General features: G+C 43.4%; 1 long non-coding RNA gene across 1 annotated transcript in view; it reads right to left on the bottom strand.

Moving 5' to 3' along the window:
• Window positions 1-27,881, bottom strand: part of LOC308610525 — a 926,875-nt gene that overhangs the window by 833,998 nt on the left and 64,996 nt on the right. Inside the window, exon 2 of the long non-coding RNA XR_014014569.1 lies at window positions 11,342-11,388. This is a non-coding gene — a long non-coding RNA (uncharacterized lncRNA). The remainder of the gene's footprint in view (window positions 1-11,341; window positions 11,389-27,881) is intronic.

Genomic DNA, 27,881 nt, shown 5'->3' with positions numbered 1-27,881 from the left:
CACAATGATCCAAGACCCCTGTAATCACAGTGGCCCATGCCCTTTTTCATCAGTATGCTCCATGAGGTTTGTCATCACAAGGCTCCATGGTTTTCTCATCACAATGCTCCAGGACATTGTCATCACAATGCTTCACGACCTTGTCATGAAAATTCTCAATGGCCCTTGTCATCATAATGCTCCAAGCCCTAGTCATCACAATGCTCCATTATATTTGTCATTACAATCCTCCATTACATTTGGCATCACAATGCTCCCTGCCATTGTCAGCGCAGTGGACCATGACATATGTCATCAGAATGCTCCCTGACATCTCTCTTTACAGTACTCCAAGACCTTCTCATCACAGTGCTCCATGCCCTTGCAATCACAATGCAGCCTGTCCACTGTCATCACAATAATCTCTGAAACTTGTCAGACCAATGCTCCATGCCCCTGTCATCACAATGCTCCATGCCCTTGTCATCACAAAGCTCCAGGACCCCTGTCATCACAATGCTCCGTGACTCCATCCGTCACAATGCTTCATAACGTTTGTCATCACAATGGTCCATGCCCGCATCATCACAAGGCTCTGTGACCTTTGCAACCACAATGCTCCATGAATTTTTCATCACAATGCTCCGTGACCCTTGTCATCACAATGCTCCATGCCTTTGTCAGAACAATGCTACATGACTCTTGTCATCACAATGTGCCATGCACTTTTCATCACAACGGTCCATGACATTGCCATCGCTAAGCTCCATAAACCTTGTAATCACATTCCTCCATGCACTTCTCATCCAAATGCTCTCTCACCAGAGATATCACAATGTTACACCACTAGTCATCACAATACTCCCTCACACCTCTAATCACAATGTTCCATGATCCTTGTCATCACAATGCTACATGCCGTTATCATCACAATGTTCCATTACACCTGACATCACAATGATCCATAACTCCTGTCATCAAAATGCTCCATGACCCTTCTTATCCCAAAGCTCCATGACCCCTGACATCACAATGTTCTATAACCCCTGTCATCAAAATGTTCCATTAGATATTTCATCAAATTGTTGCATGACCCTGTCATCAAAATGCTCCCTGCCTTTCTCATCACAATGCACCACACCCTTGTCATCAAAATGCTCCATGCCTTTGTCATCACAAAGCTCCATGACACTTGTCATCACAATGCTAGATGCCCTTCTCATCACAATGCTCCATGCCCTTGCCATCACAATGCTCCATTACCCCTGTCATGACAATGCTCCATGACCTCTGCCATCACGATGTTCCATGGCCTTGTCATCACAAGGCTCCATGACCCTTCTCATCACAATGATCCATTACCTCTGTCATAACAATGCCCCATGACCCCTGCCTTCACAATGATCCACTGCCTTGTCATCACAAGGCTCCATGACCCTTGCCATCACAATGCTCCAAGACCCTGGTAATCACAATGCTCCATGCCCTTTTCATCACAATGCTCCAAAACCCCTGTAATCACAATGCTCCCAGCCCCTATTTATCTCAATGCTCCATGAACCCTGTCATCACAATGCACCATGCCCATCATGATAATGCTTCAGGCTATTGTCATCACAATGAAATCAAAATGCTCAATGACCTCTGTCATCATAATGCTCAAAACCCTTGTGATCACAATGTTCCATAACACTTATCAACACAACAGCCCTGACGCTCATCATCACGATTATCCATGGTCTTCTCATCACAATGCTCAATACACTTGTCGTCACAGTGTTCCCTGACACTTGTTGTCTATATGCTCCTTGAACCCTCTCATGGAAAGGCTCCATGCCTTTTTCATCACAATGCTCCAAGACCCCTTTAATCACAATGTTCCATGTCCTTGTCATCACAAAGCTCCATGACGCCTGTCAGCAGAGTGCTCCATGGCCTTTTCCTCACAATGCTCCAAGCCCTTGTTATCACAATGCTCCAAGACCCCTGTAATCACAATGCTCCATGCCCCATTTCATCAGAATGCTCCATGAGACTTGTCATCACAAGTCTCCATGTACTTCTCATCACAATGCTCCATGACCACTGTCTTCACAATACTCCATGAATATTTTCAGCCCAATGCTCCATGACATTCTCATCACAATGCTCCATGACCAATATCATCACAATGCTCCATGAGCATTATCATCACAAATCTCCAAAACACCTGACAACACAATGTTCCGAGACTCTTTTCATCACAATGTTCTTTCCCTAGACATCACAATGCTCCAAGACCCCTCTCATCACAATAATCCATGAACATTTTCAGCCCTATGCTCCATGACCCTTGTCATCACAATGATCAATGCCCTTGTCATTCCAATGATCCATGACCCCTATATTCACAATGCTCCGTGATGCTTGTCATCACAATGCTCCAAGACTTTGTCAGCAAAATGCTACATGACCTTGTCATTACAATGCTCTGTGCGCTTGTCATCACAATACTCCATTACCATTGTCATCACAATCATCCATGAACAGTGGGATCACCTTGTTTCATGTCCTAGTCATCACAATGTTCCATGCGCCTTGAAATCAAAATGATCCATGACCTCTGTCATCACAATGCTCCAAACCCTTGTGATCACAATGTTCCATAACACTTGTCATCACAACGCTCCATGATGCCTGTCATCACAATACTCCATGCCCTTTTCATCACAATGCTCCATGACCTTTGCCATCACAATTCTCAATACACATGTCATCACAATGCTCCCTGACACTTGTCGTCAGAATGCTCCTTGAACCCTGTCACGAAAAGGCTCCATGCCTTTTTCATCACAATGCCCCATGCTGTTTTCATCACAATGCTCCATGCCATTGTCATCAAAATACTCCACAAGCTTGTCATCAGAATGCTCCATAACACTTGTCATCACAATTCTCCATGCACTTGTCAGCACAATGCTCCCTGACCCTTGTCATCACAATGCTCCAAGCCATTCTCATCACAGTGCTCCATTACCTTTGTCATAAGAATCCTCCATGACACTTGGCATCACAATGCCCCATGCCACTGTCATCACAATGGGCCATTACATATGTCATTACAATGCTCCCTGACACCTGTCTTCACAATACTACATGACCTAGTCATCACAATGCTCCATGCCCTTGTCATCACAATGTGCCATTCCAACTGTCATCGCAATAATCCATGAAAATTATTAGACCAATGCTCCATGCCCTTGTCATCACAATGCTCCATGTCCTTGTTATCACAATGCTCCATGACCCCTTTCATCACAATGCTTCGTGACTCCAGTCATCACAATGGTTCAGGACCTTTGTCATCACAATGGTCCATGCCCTCGTCATCAACAGACTCTGTGACCTTTGTAACCACAATGCTCCATGAACTTTTCATTACAATGCTCTTTGACCCTTGTCATCACAATGCTCTATGCCTTTCTAAGCACAATGCTTCATTACTCTTGTCATCACAGTGCTCCTTGTGCTGGTCAGGATAATGCTCCAAGACACATGTCATCACAATGCACCATGCACTTGTCATCAGAGTGCTCCACAATCTTATCATCACATTGCTCCATAAAACTTGTCATCAAAATGCTCCATGCACTTCTCAACAAAATGCTGTCTCACAAATGATATCACAGTGTTCCATCACTATTCGTCACAATGCTCCCTCACCCATGTCATCACAATGTTCCATGACTCCTGTCATCACAATGCTACATGCACTTATCATCACAATGTTTGATGACCCCTTACATCACAATGTTCCATAACCCCTGTCATCAAAATGCTTCAGGACAATTTTCATCAAATTGCTCCATGAACCTGTCAATCACAATGCTCCCAGCCCTTCTCATCACAATGCACAAAGCCCTTGTAATCAAAATGCTCCATGACCTTTGTCATCACAAAGATCCATGACACTTGGCATCACAATGCTCCATGTCATTGTCATCACAGTGTTCCATGAACGCTCTCATCACATTGCTCCATGCCCTTGTCATCACAAAGCTCCATGACACGTCATCAGAATGCTCCATGGCCTTCTCATCACAATGCTCCATGCCCTTGCCATCACAGTGCTCCATTACCCCTGTCATAACAATGCTCCATGACCCCTGCCATCACGATGTTCCACGGCCTTGTCATCACAAGGCTCCAAGACCCTTGTCATCACAATGCTCCAAGACCCCTGTAATCACAATGCTCCATGCCCCTTTTCATCTCAATGATCCATGAACCCTGTCATCGCAATGCACCAGGCCCATCATCATAATGCTTCATGCGATTGTCATCACAATGAAATCAAAATGCTCCATGACATCTGTCATAACAATGCTCCAAACTCTTGTGATCACAATATTCCATAACACTTTTCATCACAATGCCTCATAACGCTCGTCATCACAATTATCCATAGTCTTCTCATCACAATGCTCCATGACTTTTGTCATCACAATGCTCAATACACTTGTCATCAAAATGCTACCTGACACTTGTTGTCTGTATGCTCCTTGAACCTTTTCTTGAAAAGGCTCCATGACATTTTCCTCACAATGATCCATGCCCTATTCATCACAGTGCTCCAAGACACCTGTAATCCCAATGCTACATGCCCTTGTCATCAGAAAGCTCAATGACGCATGTCACTAGAATGATCCTTGGCCTTCTCCTCACAATGCCCCATGCCCTTGTCATCACAGTGTTCCAAGACCCCTGTAATCACAATGCTCCATGCCTCTTTTCATCAGTATGCTCCATGAGACTTGTCATCACAATGCTCCCTGACACTTGTTGTCAGAATGCTCCTTGAAACCTGTCACGAAAAGGCTCCATGCCTTTTTCATCACAATGCCCCACTCCGTTTTCATCACAATGATCCATGCCATTGTCATCAAAATACTCCAGAAGCTTCTCATCAGAATTCTCCATGACCTTTGTCATCACAATTCTCCATGCACTTGTCAGCACAAGGCTCCAAGCCATTATCATCACAATGCTCTATTACCTTTGTCATCAGAATCCTCCATGACACTTGGCATCACAATGCTCCATGCCATTGTCATCACAATGGGCCATTACATATGTCATCAATATGCTCCCTGACACCAGTCTACACAATACTGCGTGACCTGGTCTTCACAATGCTCCATGCCCTTGTCATCAAAATGCACCATTCCAACTGTCATTGCAATAATCCATGAAACTTATTATACCAATGCTACGTGCACTTGTCAACACAATGCTCCATACCATTGTTATCACAGTGCTCCATGACCCATGTCATCACAATGCTCCGTGACTCCAGTCATCTAAATGATTCATGACCTTTGTCATCACAATGGTCCATGCCCTCGTCATCAACAGTCTCTGTGACCTTTTTAACCTCAATGCTCCATGAAATTTTCATCACAATGCTCTTTGACCCTTGTCATCACAATACTCTATGCCTTTCTCAGCACAATGCTCCATGACCGTTGTCATCACAATGCTCCATGCGCTTGTCAGCACAATGCTCCATGACCTTTGTCATCACAATTCTCAATACACTTGTCATCACAATGCTCCCTGTCTCTTGTTTTCAGAAGGCTCCTTGAAACCTGTCACGAAAAGGCTCCATGCCATTTTCGTCAAAATGCCCCATGCCATTTTCATCACAATAATCCATGCCATTGTCATCAAAATACTCCACAAGTTTGTCATCCAAATGCTCCATGACCCGTGTCATCACAATTCTCCATGCACTTGCCAGCACAATGCTCCCTGACCCTTGTCATCACAATGCTTCAAGCCATTGTCATCACAATGCTCCATTACCTTTGTCATCAGAATCCTCCATGATACTTGGCATCACAATGCTCCATGCCATTGTCATCACAATGGGCCATTACATATGTCATCACAATGCTCCCTGACACCAGACTTCACAATACTGCATGACCTGGTCTTCACAATGCTGCATGCCCTTGTCATCACAATGTGCCATTCCAACTGTCATTGCAATAATCCATGAAACTTATTAGACCTATGTTCATGCACTTGTTATCACAATGCTCCGTGACTCCAGTTATCACAATGCTTCATGACCTTTGTCATCACAGTGGTCCATGCCCTCATCATCAACAGTCTCAGTGACCTTTTTAACCTCAATGCTCCATGAAATTTTCATCACAATGTTCTTTGACCATTGTCATCACAATACTCTATGCCTTTCTCAGCACAATGCTCCATGACCGTTGTCATCACAATGCTCCAGGCGCTTGTCAGCACAATGCTCCATGACACATCATCACAATGCCCCATGCGCTTGTCATCACAGTGCTCCACAATCTTGTCATCACAATGCTCCATTAACATTGTCATCACAATGCTCCATGCACTTCTCATCAATATGCTCTTTCACCACTGATATCACAATGTTACATCACTATTCATCACAATGCTCCCTCACCCATGTCATCACAATGTTCCATGACTCCTGTCATCACAATGCTACATCCACTTATCATCACAATGTTCGATGACCTATGACATCACAATGTTCCATAATCCCTGTAATCAAAATGCTCCATGACCTTTTTCCTCAAAATGCTCCATGTCCCCTGACATCACAATGCTCCATAGCCCTTGTCATTGCAGTGCTCCATGACGCTCTTCATCACAATTATCCATGGTCTTCTCATCACAATGCACCACGGTCTTGCCATCACAATGCTCCATGCCCTGGTCATCACAATGCTCCATGTCCCTTGTCATCACAATTATCCACGTCCTTTTCATCACAATGCTCCATGACAGTTCTCATCACAATGTTACATACTTTTGTCATCACAATTCTCCATGAACATGTCACTGCAATGCCCCATGACCCCTGTCATAGCAAGCTCCATGCCTTTGTCATCACAATGCTTCACGACCTTTTCATCAAAATTCTCAATGGCCATTGTGATAACAATGCTCCATGATCCTTGTCATCACAATGCTCCAAGCCCTTGTCATCACAATGCTCCATGACCCTTGTCATCACAATGCTCCATGACCCCTGTTCTCACAATGCTCCGTGACTCCAGTCATCACAAGGCTTCATGACCTGTGTCATCACAATGATCCATGCACTCATGATCACAAGGCTCTGTGAATATTGTCACCACAATGCTCCACGAACTTTTCATCACAATGCTCCGTGAGACTTGTTACCACAATGCTCCATCCCTTTGTCAACTCAATGCTCCATGACCCTTGTCATCACAATTTTCCATGTGCTTGTCAGCGCAGTGCTCCATGGCACATGTCATCACAATGCTCCGTAAACCTTGTCATCACAATGCTCCTTGCACGTCTTATCAAAATGCTCTCTCACCACTGATATCAAAATGTTCCCTCACTAGGCATCACCATAAACCCACTACCCTGTCATCACAATGGTCCATAACCCCTGTCATTAAAATGTTCCATGATCCCTGTCATCACAACGTTCCATGTCCCTTGTCATCACAATACTCCATAACCATTGTCCTCACAATCCTCCATGAACCTTGGGATCACATTGTTTCATGCCCTTGTCATCACAATGCTCCATGCTCCTTGAAATCAAAATGATCCATGACCTCACTCTACAAAATGCTCCAAACCCTTGTGATCACAGTGTTCCATAACAATTGTCATCACAACGCTCCATGATGCCTGTCATCACAATACTCTATGCCCTTTTCATCACAACGCTCCATGACCATTGTCATCACAATGCTCAATACACTTGTCATCACAATGCTCCCTGACACTTGTCGTCAGAATGCTCCTTGAACCCTGTCAAGAAAAGGCTCCATGCCTTTTTCATCACAATGTCCCATGCATTTTTCATCACAATGCTCCATGCCACTGTCATCAAAATACTCCACAAGCTTGTCATCAGAATGCTCCATGACGTTTGTCATCACAATTCTCCATGCACTTGTCATCACAATGCTCCCTGACAGTTGTCATCACAATTCTCCAAGCCATTGTAATCACAATGCTCCATTACCTTTGTCATCAGAATCCTCCATGCCATTGTCATCACAATGGGCCATTCCATATGTCATCAATATGCTCCCTGATACCAATCTTCACAATACTGCATGACCTGGTCTTCACAAGGCTCCATGCCCTTGTCATCACAATGCACCATTCCAACTGTCATTGCAATCATCCATGAAACTTATTAGATCAATGCTCCGTGCATTTGTCATCACAATGCTCCATGCCCTTGTTATTACAATGCTCCATGACCCATGTAATCACAATGCTCCTTGACTCCAATCATCTCAATGCTTCATGACCTTTGTCATCACAATGGTACATGCCCTCGTCATCAACAGTCTCTGTGACCTTTTTAACCTCAATGCTCCATGAAATTTTCATCACAATGCTCTTTGAACCTTGTCATCACAATACTCTATGCCTTTCTCAGCACAAAGCTCCATGACCGTTGTCATCACAATGCTCCATGCGCTTGTCATCACAGTGCTCCACAATCTTGTCATCACAATGCTCCGTTAACCTTGTCATCACAGTGCTCCATGCACTTCTCATCAATATGCTCTCTCACCACTGATATCACAATGTTACATCACTATTCACCACAATACTCCCTCACCCCTGTTATCACAATGTTCCATGACTCCTGTCATCACAATGCTACATGCACTTATCATCACAATGTTTGATGACCTATGACATCACAATGTACCATTAGCCCTGTCATCAAAATGCTCCATGACCCTTTTCATCAAAATGCTCCATGTCCCGTGACATCACAATGCTCCATACCCCTTGTCATTACAGTGCTCCATGACGATCTTCATCACAGTTATCCATGGTCTTCTCATCACAATGCTCCACGGTCTTGCCATCACAATGCTCCATGCCCTGGTCATCACAGTTCTCCAAGTTCTTGCCATCACTATGTTCCATGACACTTCTTATCCCAGTGTTACATGCTGTTTCAGCAAAATACTACACAAGCATGTCATCAGAATGCTCCATGACCCTTGTCATCACAATTATCCATGCCCCTGTCATCACAAAACTCCATGCCCTTGTCATCACAATGCTCCATGACCCCTGTCATCACAATACTCCATGAACATTTTCAGCCCAATGCTGCATGACTTTCTCATCGCAATGCTCCATGACCAATATCATCACAATGCTCCATGACCGCTGTCATGACAACACTCCATGACACCTGACAACACAATGATCCGGGACTCTTGTCATCACAATGCTCCATTACCTAGTCATCACAATGCTCCATGACCCCTGTCATCACAATACACCATGAATATATTCAGCCCAAATTCCATGACCCTTGTCATCAAAATGATCAATTCCCTAGTCATCCCAATGCTCCATGACCTCTGTATTCACACTGCTCTGTGACGCTTGTCATCACAGTGCTCCATGACACCTGTCATCAGAATGCTCCATGCCTTTGTCAGGAAAATGCTACATGACCATGTCATTACAATGCTCTATGCGCTTGTCATCACAATACTCCATTACCGTTGTCATCACAATCCTCCATGAACCTTGGGATCACATTGCTTCATGCCCTTGTCATTACAATGCTCCATGCTTCTTGAAATCAAAAAGCTCCATGACCTCTGTCATCACAATGCTCCAAAACCTTGTGATCACATTGTTCTATAACACTTGTCATCACAACGCTCCAAGATGCCTGTCATCACAATACTCCATGCCCTTTTCATCACAATGCTCCATGACCATTGTCATCACTATTCTCAATACACTTGTCATCACAATGCTCCCTGACACTTGTCGTCAGTATGCTCCTTGAACCCTGTCAGGAAAAGACTCCATGCCTTTTTCATCACAATGCCCCATGCCGTTTTCATCACAATGCTCCATGCCATTGTCATCACAATGGGCCATTACATATGTCATCACAATGCTCCCTGACACCTGTCTTCACAATACTGCATGAGCTGGTCATCACAATGCTCCATGCCCTTTTCATCACAATGCACAAATCCAACTGTCATTGCAACAATCCATTAAACTTATTAGACCAATGCTCCATGCCTTTGTCTTCACAATGCTCCATGCCCTTTTTATCACAATGCTCCATGACCCCTGTCATCACAATGCTCCGTGACTCCAGTCATCACAATGCTTCATGACCTTTGTAATCACAATGATTCATGCCCTCGTCATCAACAGTCTGTGTGACTTTTTTAACCACAATGCTCCATGAACTTTTCTTCACAATGCTCTTTGACCCTTGACATTACAATGCTCCATGCGCTTATCAGCACAATGCTCCATGACACATATCATCACAATGCACCATGCACTTGTCATCAGAGTGCTCCACAATCTTGTCATCACAATGCTCCATAAACCTTTTCATCACAATGCTCCATGACCCCTGATATCACAATGCTCCATGACCCCTGTCATCACAAAGCTCCATGCTCCTTGAAATCAAAATGATCCATGACCTCTGTACTCACAATGCTCCAAACACTTGTAATCACAATGTTCCTTAACAGTTGTCATCAAAACGCTCCATGCTGACTGTCATCACAATACTTCATGTCCTTGTCGTCACAATGCTCCATGAACTTTGTCATCACAATTCTCAATACACTTGTCATCGCAATGCTCCCTGACACTTGTCGTTAGAATGCTCCTTTAACCCTGTCATGAAAAGGCTCCATGTCTTTTTCATCACAATGCTCCTTGCCCTTTTCTTCACAATGCTCCATGGCATTGTAATCAAAATGCTCCACGCCCTTGTCATCAAAATGCTCCATGACCCCTGTCATCACATTTCTCCATGTCCCTTGTCATTACAGTGCTCCATGATGCTCGTCACCACAATTATCCACGGTCTTCTCATCATAGTGCTCCATGGACTTGCCATCACAGTGCTCCATGCCCTGGTAATCACAATGCCCATGTCCATTGTCATCACTGTTCTCTACGTCCTTGTCATCACAGTGCTCCATGACAGTTCACATCACAATGTTACATGCTCTTGTCATCACAATTCTCCATGCACTTGTCATCGTAATTCCCCATGAACCCTGTCATAGCAAGCTGTATGCATTTGTCATCACAATGCTTCACGAACTTTTCATCAAAATTCTCAATGGCCGTTGTCATCACAATGCTCCATTACCCTTATCATCACAATGCTCCAAACCCTTGTCATCACAATGCTCCATTACCTTTGTCATCACAATCCTCCATAACACTTGGCATCACAATGCTCCATGCCATTGTCATCACAATTGACCATGAAATATGTCATCACAATGCTCCCTGACACATGTCTTCACAATACTCCATGACCTTGTCATCACAATGCTCCATGCCCTTGTTATCACAATGTGCCTTGCCCAATGTCAACACAATTATCCATGAAACTTGTCAGACCAGTGCTCTATGCCCCTGTCATCACAATGCTCCATGCCCTTGTCATCAAAATGCACCATGACCCCAGTCATCACAATGCTCCGTGACTCCAGTCATCACAAGGCTTCATGACCTGTGTCATCACAATGATCCATGCCCTCATCATCACAAGGCTCTGTAAACTTTGTCACCACAATGCTCCATGAACTTTTCATCACAATGCTCCTTGACATTTGTCATCACAATGCTCCATCCCTTTGTCAACTCAATGCTCCATGACCCTTGTCATCACAATGTTCCATGCGCTTGTCAGCGCAGTGCTCCATGACCCATGTCATCACAATGCACCATGCGCTTGACATCACAATGCTCCACAACATTGTCATCACAATGCTCCATAAACCTTATCATCACAATGCTCCATGCACTTCTTATCAATACGCTCTCTCACCACTGATATCAAAATGTTCCCTCACTAGTCATCAAAATACACCCACTACCCTGTCATCACAGTGGTCCATAACCCCTGTCATGAAAATGTTCCATGACCCCTGATATCACAATGTTCCATAAACCCTGTCATCAAAATGTTCCATGACATTTTTCATCAAATTGCTCCATGACACTGTCATCACAATGCTCCCTGCCCTTCACAACAGAATGCACCACAGCCTTGTCATCAAAATGCTCCCTGACTTTTGTCATCACAATGCTCCAAGACCCTTGTCAACACAATGCTCCAAGACCCCTGTAATCACAATGCTCCATGCACTTGTCATCACAAAGCTTCATGACACATGCCAACAGAATGCTCCATGGACTTCTCATTCAGTATGCTCCATGCCCTTGTCATAACAATGCTCCAAGACCCTTGTAATCACAATGCTCCATGCCAATTTTCATCTCAATTCTCCATGAACCCTGTCATCACAATGCACCATGCCCATCATCATAATGCTTCATGCTCTTGTCATCAAAGTGAAATCAAAATGCTCCATGACCTCTGTCATCATAATGCTCCAAATCCTTGTGATCAAAATGTTCCATAACACTTATCATTACAATGCCCCATGACGCTCGTCATCTCAGTTATCCATGGTCTTCTCATCACAATGCTCCATGAATCTTGTCATCACAATGCTCAATACACATGTCATCACTGTGCTCCCTGACACTTGTCATCAGTATCCTCCGTGGACCCTGTCATGACAAGGCTCCATGCCTTTTTCATCACAATGTTCCATGCCCTTTTCCTCACAGGTCTCCAAGCTCCCTCTAATCCCAATGCTCCATGCCCTTGTCATCACAAACTACGTGATGCATGTCATCAGAACGCTCCCTGGCCTTCTCATCCCATGCTCCATGCCCTTGTCATCACAATGCTCCACGACCCCTGTAATCACAATGCTCTATGCCCCTTTTCATCAGAATGCTCCATGAGACTTATCATCACAAGGCTCCATGGTCTTCTCATCACAATGCTCTACTACCTTGTCATCACAATGCTCCATGACACCTGTCATCACAATACTCCATGAACATTTTCAGCCCAATGCTCCATGACCTTCTAATCACAATGGTCCATGACCAGTGTCATCACAACGTTCCATGAACCCTGACAACACAATGATCCGGGACTCTTGTCATCAAAATATTCCATGCCCTTGTCATCCCACTGCTCCATGACACCTTTAATCACAATGCACCGTGACTCTTGTCATCACAGTGTTCCATGAACATTGTCATCACAATGCTCCATGCCTTTGTCAGCAAACTGCTACATAATCTTGTCATCACAATGCTCCATGAGCTTGTCATCACAATCCTCCATGACCCTGGGGATCACATTGCTTCATGTCCTTGTCATGTCTCTCTTGCCTTTCTGGTTTTTACAGATTTTTGGATGTCCGTTTTGACCGCTGGGTAGAGACAATTCTTTGTAGTGTGGATTTGCATTGCACGCTTGTTTGATTGGCCATAAAGGGTGTATGCGTTTTCTCCTGAATATATTCAAGTGAAAAGCCATACACCGTTTTTGGCCAAGTGCATCACTGTCGAAGTTGTGATGCTTTTCCTGTGCTTTAAAAGTGATTCCAATTTACCTCATGCAATATGTTTTGTGCAATTCTGCCTCATTTTAAAGTCTGCTTCATTGCCTTCTCTCAACAGATTTTTGGAAGAGAGTAGTCCTTTATAACTCTGCAGGTTTGTGAATTTCTGTGCCCCTGAGCTCCAATTTTCAAATCCCATTTTTGGGAGCTGACTGCAAATCCACAATTTTGCTTCAGGACCTATACTGGTTCCAGGGGTGGCTATACTGTTCCCTTCGGGTTGCTGAGGCTTTGGTTAATTCTTCTTCCTGACGGGAATTTAGAGTGACATGTGCCCGTCCAAATGCCTACATCTACTCTCTAATTGGTTCTCCCTCTTCCCTTTCATCCTCTGCACAATTAGCAAACTTTGCGAACCAGGAGGTTATAGGGGCTAACTCTCCTAAGTTGGGAAATTGATAGTAAGGCAGTTGGAATGCCAACCTGGAGCACAAGGAGAGGAAAAATTAGGAGACTTTTTGAAACCTTTCACCATCACAGTGTGTCCATTCTCTAGGTTTGCCATACATGTTATAACTGTAGTGATATTCCCTTCTACCTGGAGATTTGGGACTCATGGAATGGTGTCATGCATTACTACTTTAAAGGGTCTGCAGTTTCTCTCCCAATCTCACCAGCCCTCTCAGTCCCAAGTGTCCAGCCTTATGTCTCATCCAGTTGTCTTTGCAGATAGGGTCATTCCAGGTTTCATCAGAACCCCTGAAGGAATTGTGTAAGAATTTCGCTGTTTTTTTGTTTGGTTTTTGAAATTCATTTTTATAATGGGGTTGATCTGATTTTCACTGACGTGTTTATGCCGGTCTAGACACACTTGATTCCCTTACGGAGACATATCAATACATAGGTTTTAAGATTCTTACTAGTCAGATATATTCCTCTGCGGGGAATAGGTGTTTTGAGTCACGTTCACTGAGGAAGGTGTAGGTCTTGTCTCTTCTGTATTTGGTTTATGATATGTTACCTGTGCTAATATCAAACTCTGGTTTTATGCATCACCCCACCTCTCCTTTCCCTTTAAGCAGTCATAAGAGAGTTTTCTAAATGTGAGACTCTGTTCTCTTTCTTATTTCAGTTTATGTGTTGTGATGTTGACATTCCCTCTGTAAGTGCTATCTTATGATAAGATTCTTTTTTTCTGTGTGACTAATTTCACTTAGAATCATCATACCTAAATCCACTCATTATGCTGCTACTGGCCTTATGACATTGATTTCACGTCTGAGTGATATTCCGTTGTACAAAATTACAACAAGTTCTTTATGCATTTCTCTTTTTCCTGGGATAATTTAGGTGTACCAAAGTTGAGGTTCTTGTCTGCAGAGCAGCCCTAAACTTTGGGGTGCCTGTGTCTTGTCGATATTTAGTCTTCCCAAGTTATATGCCCATGAGTTGAAGTCCCCTTTGCTCAGGGGCTTTGCATTTTAGATTTTTTAGGCAACAGCATACACTTCTTCAGAGTGGCTCTTGGATATTTATACCCCACCCATCAGCGTGACTAGGCTCCCTTTTCTCCCTGGCTTCTCCTGCATTTCTGGTTTGTACACATTTTTTGGATGACCTTTCTAAGCAGTGTATATTGAGACTTCTTTGTTGTGCGGATTTGCATTTCCCGCTTGCTTGGTTGGCCAAAAACTCTGTATGTGTTTTATTTTCCTGAAGATTTCACGAAAAAAACACATACACCCCTCTGCCCAACTGCATCATTTTAGAAATTCTGCTGCTTTTCATATGCTTTAAATGTGAGTACAATCTACCTTTTGAAATCTGTTTCCTGCAATTCTGCCTCTCATTCAGATCTTCTTCGTTGCCTTACCTGAATATATTTTTGGATGTTGGTTATCATTTATATCTTTGCAGGTCTTTGAATTGTCTGCTCCTGAGCTCCATTTTCCAACTTGCTTTTTTTGTGAGCTGGCCGCCAAACCATTGGATTGCTTCAGGCCCAATTCTGGTTCTGAGGAGGCAGGCTGAGCCCTTGGTTAATTCTTGTTCCTAATGGGAAATTAGAGTGGCATGTGCCTGTCCGAACACCTAAGACTTGTCTCTAAATTTTTCTCATCCTTCCGCTTCTTCCTCTGGACAAATTCCAAGCTGTGTGCAAGAGGATGTTGACGGTGCTGATATCCCCAAGTGAGGAGATTGTTAGGAAAGATGCTGGAGGGGTGAACCCGAGCACCAGGCGATGAGGAGTTGAGGTGCCTTTTCCAAACTCTTTCCGATCAAACAGTGTACCATCCTCTAGGTGTGGCAGGCATGTTTTAGATATAGGAAGGGTCCCGTGCATGTAAGGAGAACACCAGGGATTTTTCCAAATCAGTGCCTCCCTGAACCCCAAACTGGGGAATTTTTAAGCTACGGCTACACATATGTCCATTAAGGGCCTTGGGAAATAGGCAGAGCCCAAACTTTAGATGATTGAAATCTTCAGGGTCAGAAGCGCTCACCATCAGCCTTGCTTAGGTTACATTTTATCTGTCATTGATAGATGATGTCAATAAAAATATCGATTCTTTTTCAGATTATTTCCCCTTATAGGTTATTGCAAAATATTCAGTGTAGTTCCCTGTGCTATACAGTAGTTCCTTGTTGATGATCTATTTTATACATAGCAGTGTGTATGTGTTAATCCCAAGCTGTTAATTTATCCCTTCTCCTACCTTTCCCCTTTGTTAATAATAAATTATAAGATTTTATACTTCTCAGAAATGGGGGTACAGAAAGAGATGTATCATTTTCAATGGAAAAGCATTCAAAACAAGATTGAAGCTTCAGCCAAGAGTTTTCGATGTACATCCATGGAAATAAATCACTTCATTTCTCTAATGTTGTCCTGACAAATAAGACAGACGTCTTCACTGAACTTGCTTATAGTAAAGTGATGGAAATATCAAATGTGAGTCTTAGAAACATCTTATTTTACCCGAGCATTATACACTGCTCTATGTTAACTACAGTTTGGCTCACACATCTGTTCATTGAAGTTACAATGTTCTCAATTTCTGTTACTGATCCTCCAGAGTGGACCCCAACAGGAGTCCCCATGCCCAGTGTCATTGGAGCCGACAGATCAAGACTGAGTTTGGTTCAGAAGCAAAGGAAACATTATTTTGAAAACAGAATGGAGAGGTGAGAGCGTGCACTCCCCCACGGGCTGTGGGGTGGGCTGCTGTGTAGGGATCACGGTAGTGTCAGAGGGAGGGAGCAGATGGAGCTCTCGAGGGCTGGGTTGGCTGCAGCTCAGGCTCTATGCCACGGAGTCTGCATGGGACCCCGCTAGCTGAGGTGTCGACACAGCCATTCTGTTCTAGGAAATCGGGTCTGAAGTGCCAGGTGTGGGGCCTCTGCATGCGGAACCCTAGAAGCACGTGAAATTAGACAAAGCACAAAGGAAAACAGGTTAGACTTTATTTTATTGCCCAGATTCTCTTTTTTATCTCCCAGGAATTTTTAATGAACGTTGCCGGAGACAAACACCTCCTCTGCTTTTTGTTCTGTTCCACATTCTTGGGGTGTTGAGGGTGCAGACCCCTCTTTTGTAACTGCTTCATGCTATGGTGGGAGCCCTGATACCTCGGGGAAGTGGGCAAAACGTCTCCCCACCAGCCTCCAGGTGAGGTTGATTGTCCCAAGGCCTCCTGCCTCACTTCTCGTCTGCCTGAGCACCAGCATTGGAAGTGTTATAGATTCTAATGACCTTTAAGGGTCCAGGAAAGAGATGTGCAGAGATGCTGAGGTGGCAGGTTTCACCCCACACCACATTTGTTCCGCGACCTTAGGAAGATGGTTTTTGCCAGCCTAGATGCTGTGTCCAGTAGTCTGTGCTTTCTTTAATTAGGTCCCTGAATTAATGTACAAACAGCACCATGTGTCAGAGCCCTGCCCACGCAACTCCCAGACAGTCCAGTGTCAGTGGTGATCCAGGACTATGACGTCCACTGAGTCAAAGGCCTTTAGAAGTAGCCAGCAGGCCAGCTGGTCATATTGGCCACCATCACCGTGTTGTCTGTAGGGTTTTCTATGGTGAAAGCGGGATATACTTTTCCCACGCCAAGCTTATTAGCTCCCCTGTGGGTGCAGTAAGTCCTGCAGGCAGTAGCCTGCTCTTTCGGGGCACAGTCTTGTTGTTTTCTGAGAGAAACTCCAGGTGAAGTGATGGTCACACAAGTCATCTTGGGGGCCCGTTGCCCCTGTTTGTCTCTCTGGAGGTTGGAGTTGGAGGGCCTCCTCAATCGAGGTCAGTGTGTCCACAGAGCGACCCCTGCAACTTCAGGGCATGATGGGTGGTTAGGATCATCACGTGGGGTCCTTTTCCCTTAAGAGGGAGCTGGCCTTTTGAGCTGCTGATTTCCAGCTTTTTAGATACCCCAGTATCCTGGCCTGATGAGTCGGTGGCAAAGCCCTTGGTGACTATAGTTTATCATACCTGAAGGGCATTCTTGTGTTGCTCCATTTCAAGTGGTCCCAGTTTTTGCACTAAGGCTCCAAGGGCGATTAACCTTTGACCGGGTATGTAAAAGTCAAAGGGTTTAGCTAAATTAGGGAGTTCCTGGGCAAGGGTCTGAATTGACTGCTCTTTCCATTCTTGAGAGGCTGCTTCTGAATTCTACTCAAAAGGATCATCATCTTTTCGTGTCAGTGTTTTATGTAGAGGCCCAGGTATTAGACTGTAGTTAGGGATCCAGATGCAGAAATCCTTGGCCTCCCCAGGAACCCCTAAGCTGTCTTCTAGTTTTAGAAGTGGTAAGGCTGCAAATGGCTTCTTCCCTATCCTGGGATGCGTTTCTCCGAATATCTGTGAGAATGAAGCCCAGGCATGTCACCTGAGCCTGGGATATTTGAGCCTTTTTCTTGGACACCTTCTATCCTTTCTTGGCTAGGTAGTTCAGAGGCGTCTTTAGTAGGCCTGGCGATCAGAATGTCCTCTGCATATTGAAGGAGGGTTCCCTTTTACAAAGGTAGAACTTTTAGGTCTTTAGAGGACATTTCCCCAATGATGGTGTGGGGATTTTTGAACCATTGGGGCAGGACGGCCCAGCATTATTGCTTTTGTTGCATGTTGTGTCCGGCCACTCACAAGCCAAAAATTCTTGTGACTCTGAGATGAATGGAATACAGAAGAAGTCATCATTGAAGTCTAATACAGAATGCCATGGCCTGGTGGATGGTAGAATGACCAGCAGGGTGTAGGAAATAGGAGCTACTGGATATATATCCTCAGTGGCTTCACTGACTGTCCTGATATCCTTTACCAGGTCTCCAGCAACCCATGGGGCTCTCGTGATCAGGCCAATCCAAGGATATGGAGCTAACCAGGGCTGCAACCCCCACCCCACAGCCCACGGGGCTCTCGTGGTCAAGTCCCTCCCACGGTATGGAGCTCACCTGTGCAGCTACCCAGCAGCCCATGGGGCTCTCATATTCAGGCCCTTCCCAGGATACGGAACTCCCCTGGTCAGGTACCCCGGCAGGGCTGGAGACACGGGAAATGTGCACATAGCCCAACTTGCAGAGAAACCCCAGCTCACCTGTCACTCACAGCTGACACAGAACACCTCAGAGCAGGACTTGAACTAACAAACAGCATCTCTGACAGTTCTGTGACCCTGGATATCACTCTGTGCAGCCTCTCTCTGCCTGGTCTTCCAGACACCTCCACTGCAGCCAGAGCACCAGGCCTCTGTCTCCACCCACCATCAATCCTCTCCCTGACTCCTGGGATCTTCTCTTTAGGATATTGTCGTCTTGAATTTGTTTTCCACTCATGGACCAGATAAAATGGTAAGAAAACAAGACGCAGCTGCAGCCCCTTGTCTATCCTGACTCTCAAGAGCCCACTCCTGTTCCTTGGGCGTGGCCCGTTTATCAAGGTTCATTTTCTGCAACTGTGAGCCCCTGAGGGATGAGGATTGGCGGATTTGGGCAGCCTGACACTGCCTGCCAGCCCTCCCCAGGTGTGCCTGGGTTGAGGTCAATATAAACACCTCTCCAGTCAGCAAGAGCCCCTGTAGCTGTGCCTGACGCCATATTCTCTGCCCCGTCAGCAGTGTCGGGGCTGGTGTGGTGGGAAGGAGTGAGGGGCCGTGGCTTTGTGGGGGGCCCAGTGTGAGTGGGGCTCTGCTGGACTTTCTGCAGGTGTTGCCAGGCTGCCACCTGCTAAAGAAGAGGATATGTCACCTATAACTGCCGCTGGAATTTCTCCCCAGGCAGAGGTGAGGAAGTAAAAAAGCAGTGGGGGCCGTGGCAGGAGGGGTATCTCAGGCAGGGAAATGGAAAGCTTCCAGAAGACCATCTGGGGCCAGGACCATCCTGGCTGGCCTGCAGGCACCAAGTCAGCCTGCGTGCTGTCGCTGGTGTGGTTCCACAGCCCTTCCTCTAGGCTTGCAAGTGCTTGTACATATTCATGTGTTTTACCTGGAAAGGGTGGGAAGAGTTCAGCTGCAGCAGGACTGGGGCTCAGCTCACATTTACTCACAGACGCCTCGACACAGTCCCCCAGCTTTGCAATGAGGATGCTCCTTGAGGGGGGGAGCGCTGCTGACTGCATGGGAGACGATTTCCCACCTCTGACCAACTTAAGAATTTTTTTACCACTGGAGCAAGTCCCTGATACGATTTTCCTCTGTATAAATGGTGGGTTCTGTTTTTATTTTTTTTTTTTTTCTTTTTTTCTTTTCGGTTCAAGGTAGATTTTATTTATTCCTCTTTTTTTTTAATTTGGAGATATAAACATGGAAATAATGCATTAATATAAAGACGTCTATGTGAAGGGAAAATCTTTTTTTCTGTTTTATTTTATTAAATGTTATTTATTTATTTTTAATTTTTTCAAATTTATTTATTTATTTTATACAGCAGGTTCTTATTGGATATCTATTTTATACATATATGTGTGCACATGTTAATCCCAGTCTCCCATTTCATCCCACCACCACCCTCACATGGCGTTCCCCCCTTTGTGTCCATATGTTTGTTCTCTACATCTGTGTCTCTATCTCTGCCCTGCAAACTGGTTCATCTGTACCATTTTTCTAGGTTCCACATATATGTATTAATATACAATATTGGTTTTTCTCTTTCTAAATTACTTCATTCTGTATGACAGTCTCTAGATCCATCAAGGTCTCTACAAATGACCCAATTTCATTCCTTTGTATGGCTGAGTAATATTCCATTGTATATATGTACCACATCTTTATCCATTCGTCTGTCTGTGGGCCCTTAAGTTGCTTTCATTACCTGGCTATTGTAAATAGTGCTGCAATGAACATTGTGGTGAATGTGTCTTTTTGATTTATGGTTTTCTCTGGGTATATGCCCAGTAGTGGGATTGCTGGATTATATGGTAATTCTATTTTTAGTTTTTTAAGGAACCTCCATACTGTTCAACATAGAGACTGTATCAATTTACATTCCCAACAATAGTGGAAGAAAGTTCCTTTTCTCCACACCCGCTCCAGCATTTGTTGTTTGTAGATTTTCTGACGATGCCCATTCTAACAGGTGTGACGTGATACCTCATTGTAGTTTTGATTTCCATTTCTCTAATAATTAGTGATGTTGAGCAGATTTTTATGTTCGTACTGGCGATCTCTATGTCTTCTTGGAAGAAATGTCTATTTAGATCTTCTTCCATTTTTGTATTGGGTTGTTTGTTTTATTAATATTGAACTGCATTAGCTGTTTATAAATATTGGAGATTAATCATTTGTCCATTGATTCGTTTGGAAATATTTTCTGCCATTCTGAGTGTTGTCTTTTCATCTTGTTTGTAGTTTCCTTTGCTTTGTAAAAGCTTTTACGTTTCATTATGTCCCATCTGTTTAGTTTTCTTTTTTATTTCATTACTATAGGAGGTGGATCAAAAAAGATCTTGCTGTGATTTACGTCAGAGTATCCTTCGTAAGTTTCCCTCTCAGAGTTTTATACTATCCAGTCTTACATTAAGGTCTCTAATCCATTTTGCATATATTTTTATGTATGGTGTTGGGGAGTGTTCTAATTTCAATCTTTTACATGTAGCTGTCCATATTTCCCAGCACCAATGATTGAAGAGACTGTCTTATCTCCATTGTATAGTCTTGCCTCCTTTGTCATAGATTAGTTGACATAGGTGTGTAGGTTTATCCCTGTGCTTTCTTTTTTTTTTCCTTTTACACGTTTATTGGAGTATAATTGCTTTACAATGGAGTGTTCGTTTCTGCTGTATAAAAAAGTGAATCAGCTATACATATACAAATATCACCAGATCCCCTCCCTCTTGCATCTACCTCCCACACCCCATATCCCACACCTTTATGTGGTCACAAAGCACCGAGCTGATCTCCCTGTTCTATGTGGCTGCTTCCCAGTAGCTATCGGTTTTACATTTGGTAATGTATTTATGTCCATGCCACTCTCTCACTTCGGCCCAGCTTACCCATCCCCATTCCAGTGTCCTCAAGTCCTTTCTCTATGTCTGTGTCCTTAATCCTGTCCTGCCACTAGGTTCCTCAAAATCTTTTTTTTTCTTCATTAGGTTCCGTATATCTCTGTTAACATACAGTATTTGTTTTTCCCTTTCTGACTTACTTCACTGTGTAGGACAGATTCTAAGTCCATCCACCTCAGTACAAATAACTCAGTTTTGCTTCTTTTTATGGCTGAGTAATATCCCATTGTATATATGTGCCAGATCTTCTTTATCCATTCATCTGTCGATGGACACTTAGGTTGCTTCCATGTCCTGGCTATTGTAAATAGAGCTGCAATGAACATTTTTGTACATAACTCTTTTAAAATTATGGTTTTTGCAAGGCAAATACCCAGTAGTTGGATTGTTGTGTCGTATAGTACTTCTATTGTTAGTTATTTAAAGGAACCTCCATACTATTCTCCCTAGTGCCCATATCAATTTACATTCCCACCCACAGTGCAAGTGTGTTCCCTTTTCTCCAATAAAGGCCTCTCCAGCATTTATTGTTTTGTAGATTATTTTGATGATTGCCACTCTGACTGCTGTGAGGTGATACCTCACGGTAGTTTTGATTTGCATTTCTCTAATGATTAGTGTTGTTCAGCATCCTTTCATGTGTTTGTTGGTAATCTGTATATCTTCCTTGGAGAAATGTCTATTTAGGTCTTCTGCCCGTTTTTGGATTGGGTTGTTTGTTTTTGTGATATTGAGCTACATGAGGTGCTTGTCAAGTTTGGATATTAATCCATTGTCAATTGCTTCATTTGAAAATATTTTCTCCCATTCTGAGGGTTGTATTTGCATCTTGTTTATGTTTTCCTGTACTGTGTAAAAGCTTTTAAGTTTCATTAGGTCCCATTTGTTGATTTCAATTTTAATTTCCATTTATCTAGGAGGTGGGTCAAAAAGGATCTTGCTGTGATTTATGTCATAGAGTGTTCTGCCTATGGTTTCCTCTAAGTGTTTTATAGTGTCTGGTCTTATATTTAGATCTCTAATCCATTTAGAGTTTATTTTCGTGTATGGTGTTATGGAGTGCTCTAATTTCATTGTTTTATGTGTAGGGGTCCAGTTTTCCCAGCACCAATTACTGAAGAGACTGTCTTTTCTCCATTGTATATCCATAGCTCCTTTGTCATAGATGAGATAGCAATAGGTATGTAGGTTTATCTCTGGGCTTTCTGTCCTGTTCCATTGATCTGTGTTTATGCCAATCTACATACACTTGATTCCATTATGGAGCCATATACATACATAGGTTTCAAGATTATTCCCAGTCAGATATACTCCTCTTCAGTGAATAGGGTGTTTTGTGTCCAGTTCTTTGAGAAAGGAGTAGGTCTTGTCTATTACATATTTGGTATATGGAATGGTATCTGTGCTAATTTCAAACTCTGCTTTTACACATCACCCCACGTCACCTTTTCCCTTAAGGAAGAATAAGTGTGTTTTCTAAATGTGTAACTCTGTTCACTTTTGAAATTCAGTTCATGGGTAGCCATGTTTACATTCCCTCTATAAGTGATATATTACAAAAAGTTTCTTTTTTCTTTTTGGTTCATTTCACTTAGCATCATCGTACGTAAAGCCACTCATTATGCTGCTATTGGCCTTATGACATTGATTTTATGTCTGAGTGACATTCCATTGTATATAAGTCCCACAACATCTATATCCATTTTTTTTCATTTCCTGGGATATTTAAAGTGTACTGAAGTCGAGGTTCTTGTAAACAGAGCAGCCGTAAATTTTGGGCTGGCTGTGTGTTGTGGATTTTTAATTTTCCCAAAATACACGCCCATGAGTGGAAGTGTGCTATGCTCTGTAGCTCTGTTTTAGAAAACAACATACAGTTCTCCAGAGAGGCTGTTGGCAATTTACATCCTGTCCATCGGCGTAATCAGACTCCTTTTTCTCCATGGCCTGTCCTGCATTTGTGGTTTTTACACTATTTGTGGATGGCCCCTTGGACTGCAGGTAAGGGACACTTCTATGTTGTGTGGATTTGCAATGCCTGATGGCTTGCTTGGCCAAAAAGGGCTTATGATTTTTTTCCCGAATATATTCAAGAAAATACACATACTCCCTTTTCGGCCAAGGGCAACATTGTTGAAGTTCTGTCGCTTTTCATGTGCTTTAAAGATGACTCCAATCTACCTCTTGAAATCTGTTTCCTTCGATTCTGTCTTGCATTCAAATCCTCTTCACTGCCTTACCTCAATATATTTCTGGATGATAGTTGTCCTTTATAACTCTGCAAGTTTGTGAATTGCTGTGTCCCTGATTTCCATTTTTGAACTCGCCTATTTGTGAGCTGCCTGCAATACCGTAGGATGGCTGTTGGCCCTAGTCTGGTTCCGGGGCTTCAGGCTGAGCCTTTGGTTAATTCTTCTTCCTGATGGGAAACTAGAGTGATATGTGCCCATCCAAACACCTACAGCTAATCTCTCATTTGTTTCCCCTCTTCCTGTTCATCCTCTGCACAATTTGCAAACTGTGCATAACAGGAGGGTAAGGCGCTGATACTCCAAGTCGGGAGATTTTTAGTAATGCAGATGGAATGGCGAAGCCGAGAAAGACAAAAGGAAAAATGAGGTACCTTTTAGAAAACTTTCCCAATTACACAGTGTACCATCCAATGGGTTTCCCATGCATGCTTTAACTGTAGGAAGATTCCCTTAACCCTGGAGAGTTGGGACCACTAGAATGGGTAGCACACAGTATTGCTCTAAGTGGTGTTCTTTTGCTCACACAACCTCAGCAATCTTGTCAGCCCCAAGTGTCCAGTCTTATATCTCATCAGGCTGTGGGTGTAAAGGTGGACAATCCATGTTGCATCACAGGCCCTGAACGTAATTCTTAAGACTTTCTCTCTGTTTCGCTGTTTTTGCATTTTGCTTTTGAAATTTATTTTTATAAGGGGGTTAGGTGAATTTCAGTGCTGTGTTCATGCTGTTATACACACACATGATTCCTTTATGGAGACATTATAATACATATGTTTTAAAATTCTTGGAGTCATATATATTCCTGTGCAATGAATCGGGGGTGTTGAGTCCAGTTCATTGTGTCGGCAGTAGGTGATGTCTATTACATACTTGGTTTATGTAACGGTATCTGTGCTAATTTAAAACTGTGGTTTGATGCATCACCCCACCTCACCTTTCCCATTAAGCAGGCAGAATATTGTTTCCTAAATGAGTGACTCTGTTGTGTTTGTAATTCAGTTCATTTGTAGCCATGTGTACATTCCCACTATGAGTGATATCTTATGATAAGATTCGTTACTCTATTATCTTGCCTAACTCAGTTCATGTGTAGCCATCGTTACAGGAACTTCATAAGTGATATCTTATGATAAGTTTATTTTTCTGTGTAATTTATTTCACTTAGAATCATCGTACCTGAATCCACTCATTTCGCTGCTACTGGTCTTATGACATTGATTTCCTGGCTGAGGGATATTCCATCATATGTAAGTACCACAATTTCTTGAACCATTTTTGTCGTTCCTGGAATATTTAAGGTGTACCCAAGTTGAGGTTCTTGTAAGGAGTGCAGCCCTAAATTTTGGGGTAGCACTATCTTATTGGTTTTCAGTTTTCCCAAGGTATATTCCCTAGATTGGAAGTGCCCTTGGCTCTGTAGCTCTGTAGTTTACTTGTTGTAGGGAACACAATGCACTCAACCCGAGAGGCAGTTGGCAATTTACATCCCGCCAATCAGCATAACAATGCTCCCTGTTCTCCAGGGCCTGTCTTGCCTTTCTGGTTTTTACACATTTTGCGGATGTCCCATTTGATCGTTGGGAATTGATACTTCTGTGTAGTGCAGATTTGCATTGCCCGCTTGCTTGCTTGGCCAAAAAGGGCGTATGCGTTTTCTCCTGAATATATTCAGGAGAAAGTGCATACACACTTTTTGGCCAAGTGCATCATTGTCGACGTTGTGCCGCTCTTCATGTGCTTTAAAGGTGATTCCAACGTACCTCTTGAAATCTGTTTCCTGCTATTCTGCCTCTCTTTCAAGTCAGCCTCGATGCCTTCCCTCAACAAATTTTTGGATGATAGTTGTCCTTTATTACTCTGCCAGTTTGTGAATTGCAGTGCCCCTGAGCTCCATTTTTCAACTCGTTTTTGTGAGCTGAACACAAGTCTAAAATTTTGGTTCGGGACCTATACTGGTTCCCGGCAGGTGGCTGAGACTTTGGTTAATTCTTCTTCCTGCCAGGCAATTAGAGTGTCATGTTCCCGTCCAAATGCCTAACAGCTTCTATCTCATTGGTTCTCCCTCTTCCCTTTCATAGTCTGCCAAACTGGCAACCTGTGAGAACCATTAGTTTAAAGGGCCTGTCTCTCCAAGTTGGCAGAATAATAGTAAAGCAGTTGGAAAGTCAAAACGGAGCACCAGGAGAGGGACTGTTACTTGAGTTTTACAATCCTTTCGTATTCACAGTGTGTCCGTGCTCTAGGTTACCCGTACATGTTATACCTGTAGTAATATTCCATTCAACCTGGAGAGTTGGGACCCATGGAATGGGTGCCAAGCATTATTGCTTTAAGGGTCTGCATTTGCCCACCCAATCTCACCACTCCACTCAGTCCAAAGTGTACAGCCTTATGCCAAAACCAGCTGTCGTTGTACATAGGGTCATTCCAGGTTTCATCAGAAACCCTGAAGGAATTGTAAATAATTTCCCGTTTTTTTTTGTTTTGTTTTGAAATTCCTTTTTATAGTGCTTTTGAGCTGATTCTCACTTCCATGTTTATGCCAGTCTAGACACACTTAATTCCCTTACGGAGACATATCAAGACATAGGTTTTAAAATTCTTACAAGTCAGATATATTCCTCTGCGGGAAATATGGTGTTTTGAGTCCCTTTCACTGAGAAAGGTGTAGGTCTTCTCTGCTCCATAGATGGTTTTTTGAACGGTACCTGTGCTTATATCAAACTGTGGTTTTATGCATCACCCCACCTCTCCTTCCCCCTTAAGCAGGCAAAAGAGTGTTTCCTAAATGTGCGACTCTGTTTTCTTTCCTAACTCAGTTCATGTGTAGCCATGTTTACAGGATCTCCATAAGTGCTATCTTATGATAAGTTTCTTTTTCTGTGTGACTTATTTCACTTAGAATCATCGTACCTGAATCCACTCATTTTGCTGCTACTGGTCTTATGACATTGAGTTCATGACTGAGGGATATTCCATCGTACATAAGTAACAAAATTTTTTAAACCATTTTTATATTTCCTGGGATATTTAAGGTGTGCCAAGTTGAGGTTCTTGGAAGCAGTGAACACCTAAATTTTTGGGTGGCTCAGTCTAACTGATTTTCAGTTTTACCAAGGTATATTCCCCAGACTGCAAGTGCCCTTGGCTCTGTAGCTCTGTTGTTTACTTCTTTAAGGGAACACAATGCACTACTCCAGAGAGGAAGTGGGCAATATACATCCCGGCCATCAGAATAACAAGGCTCCCTGTTCTCCAGGGCCTGTCTTGCCATTCTGCTTTTTACACATATTTTGGATGTCCCTTTTGACCAGTGGGAAGTGATACATCTTTGTAGTGCAGATTTCCATTGCCTGCTTGCTTGCTTGGCCAAAAAGGGCGTATTTGTTTTCTCCTGAATATATTCAGGAGAAAACGCATACGCCCTTTTTGGCCAAGTGCATCATTGTCGAAGTTGTGCTCCTCTTCCTGTGCTTTACAGGCTATTCCAACTTACGTCGTAAAATCTGTTTCCTGCTATTCTGCCTCGCTTTCAAGTCCGCCTTGTTGCCTTCCCTCAACAGATTTTTGGATGATAGTTGTCCTTTATTACTCTGCCAGTTTGTGAATTGCTGTGCCCCTGAGCTCCATTTTTCAACTCGTGTTTTTTGAGCTGAACACAAG

The sequence above is a fragment of the Mesoplodon bidens genome (genome assembly GCF_964165515.1).
Source record: "Mesoplodon bidens genome assembly, contig: HAP1_SCAFFOLD_46, whole genome shotgun sequence".
Taxonomy (NCBI): Eukaryota; Metazoa; Chordata; class Mammalia; order Artiodactyla; family Ziphiidae; genus Mesoplodon; species Mesoplodon bidens.
This window is presented reverse-complemented; position numbering and strand designations above follow the sequence as displayed.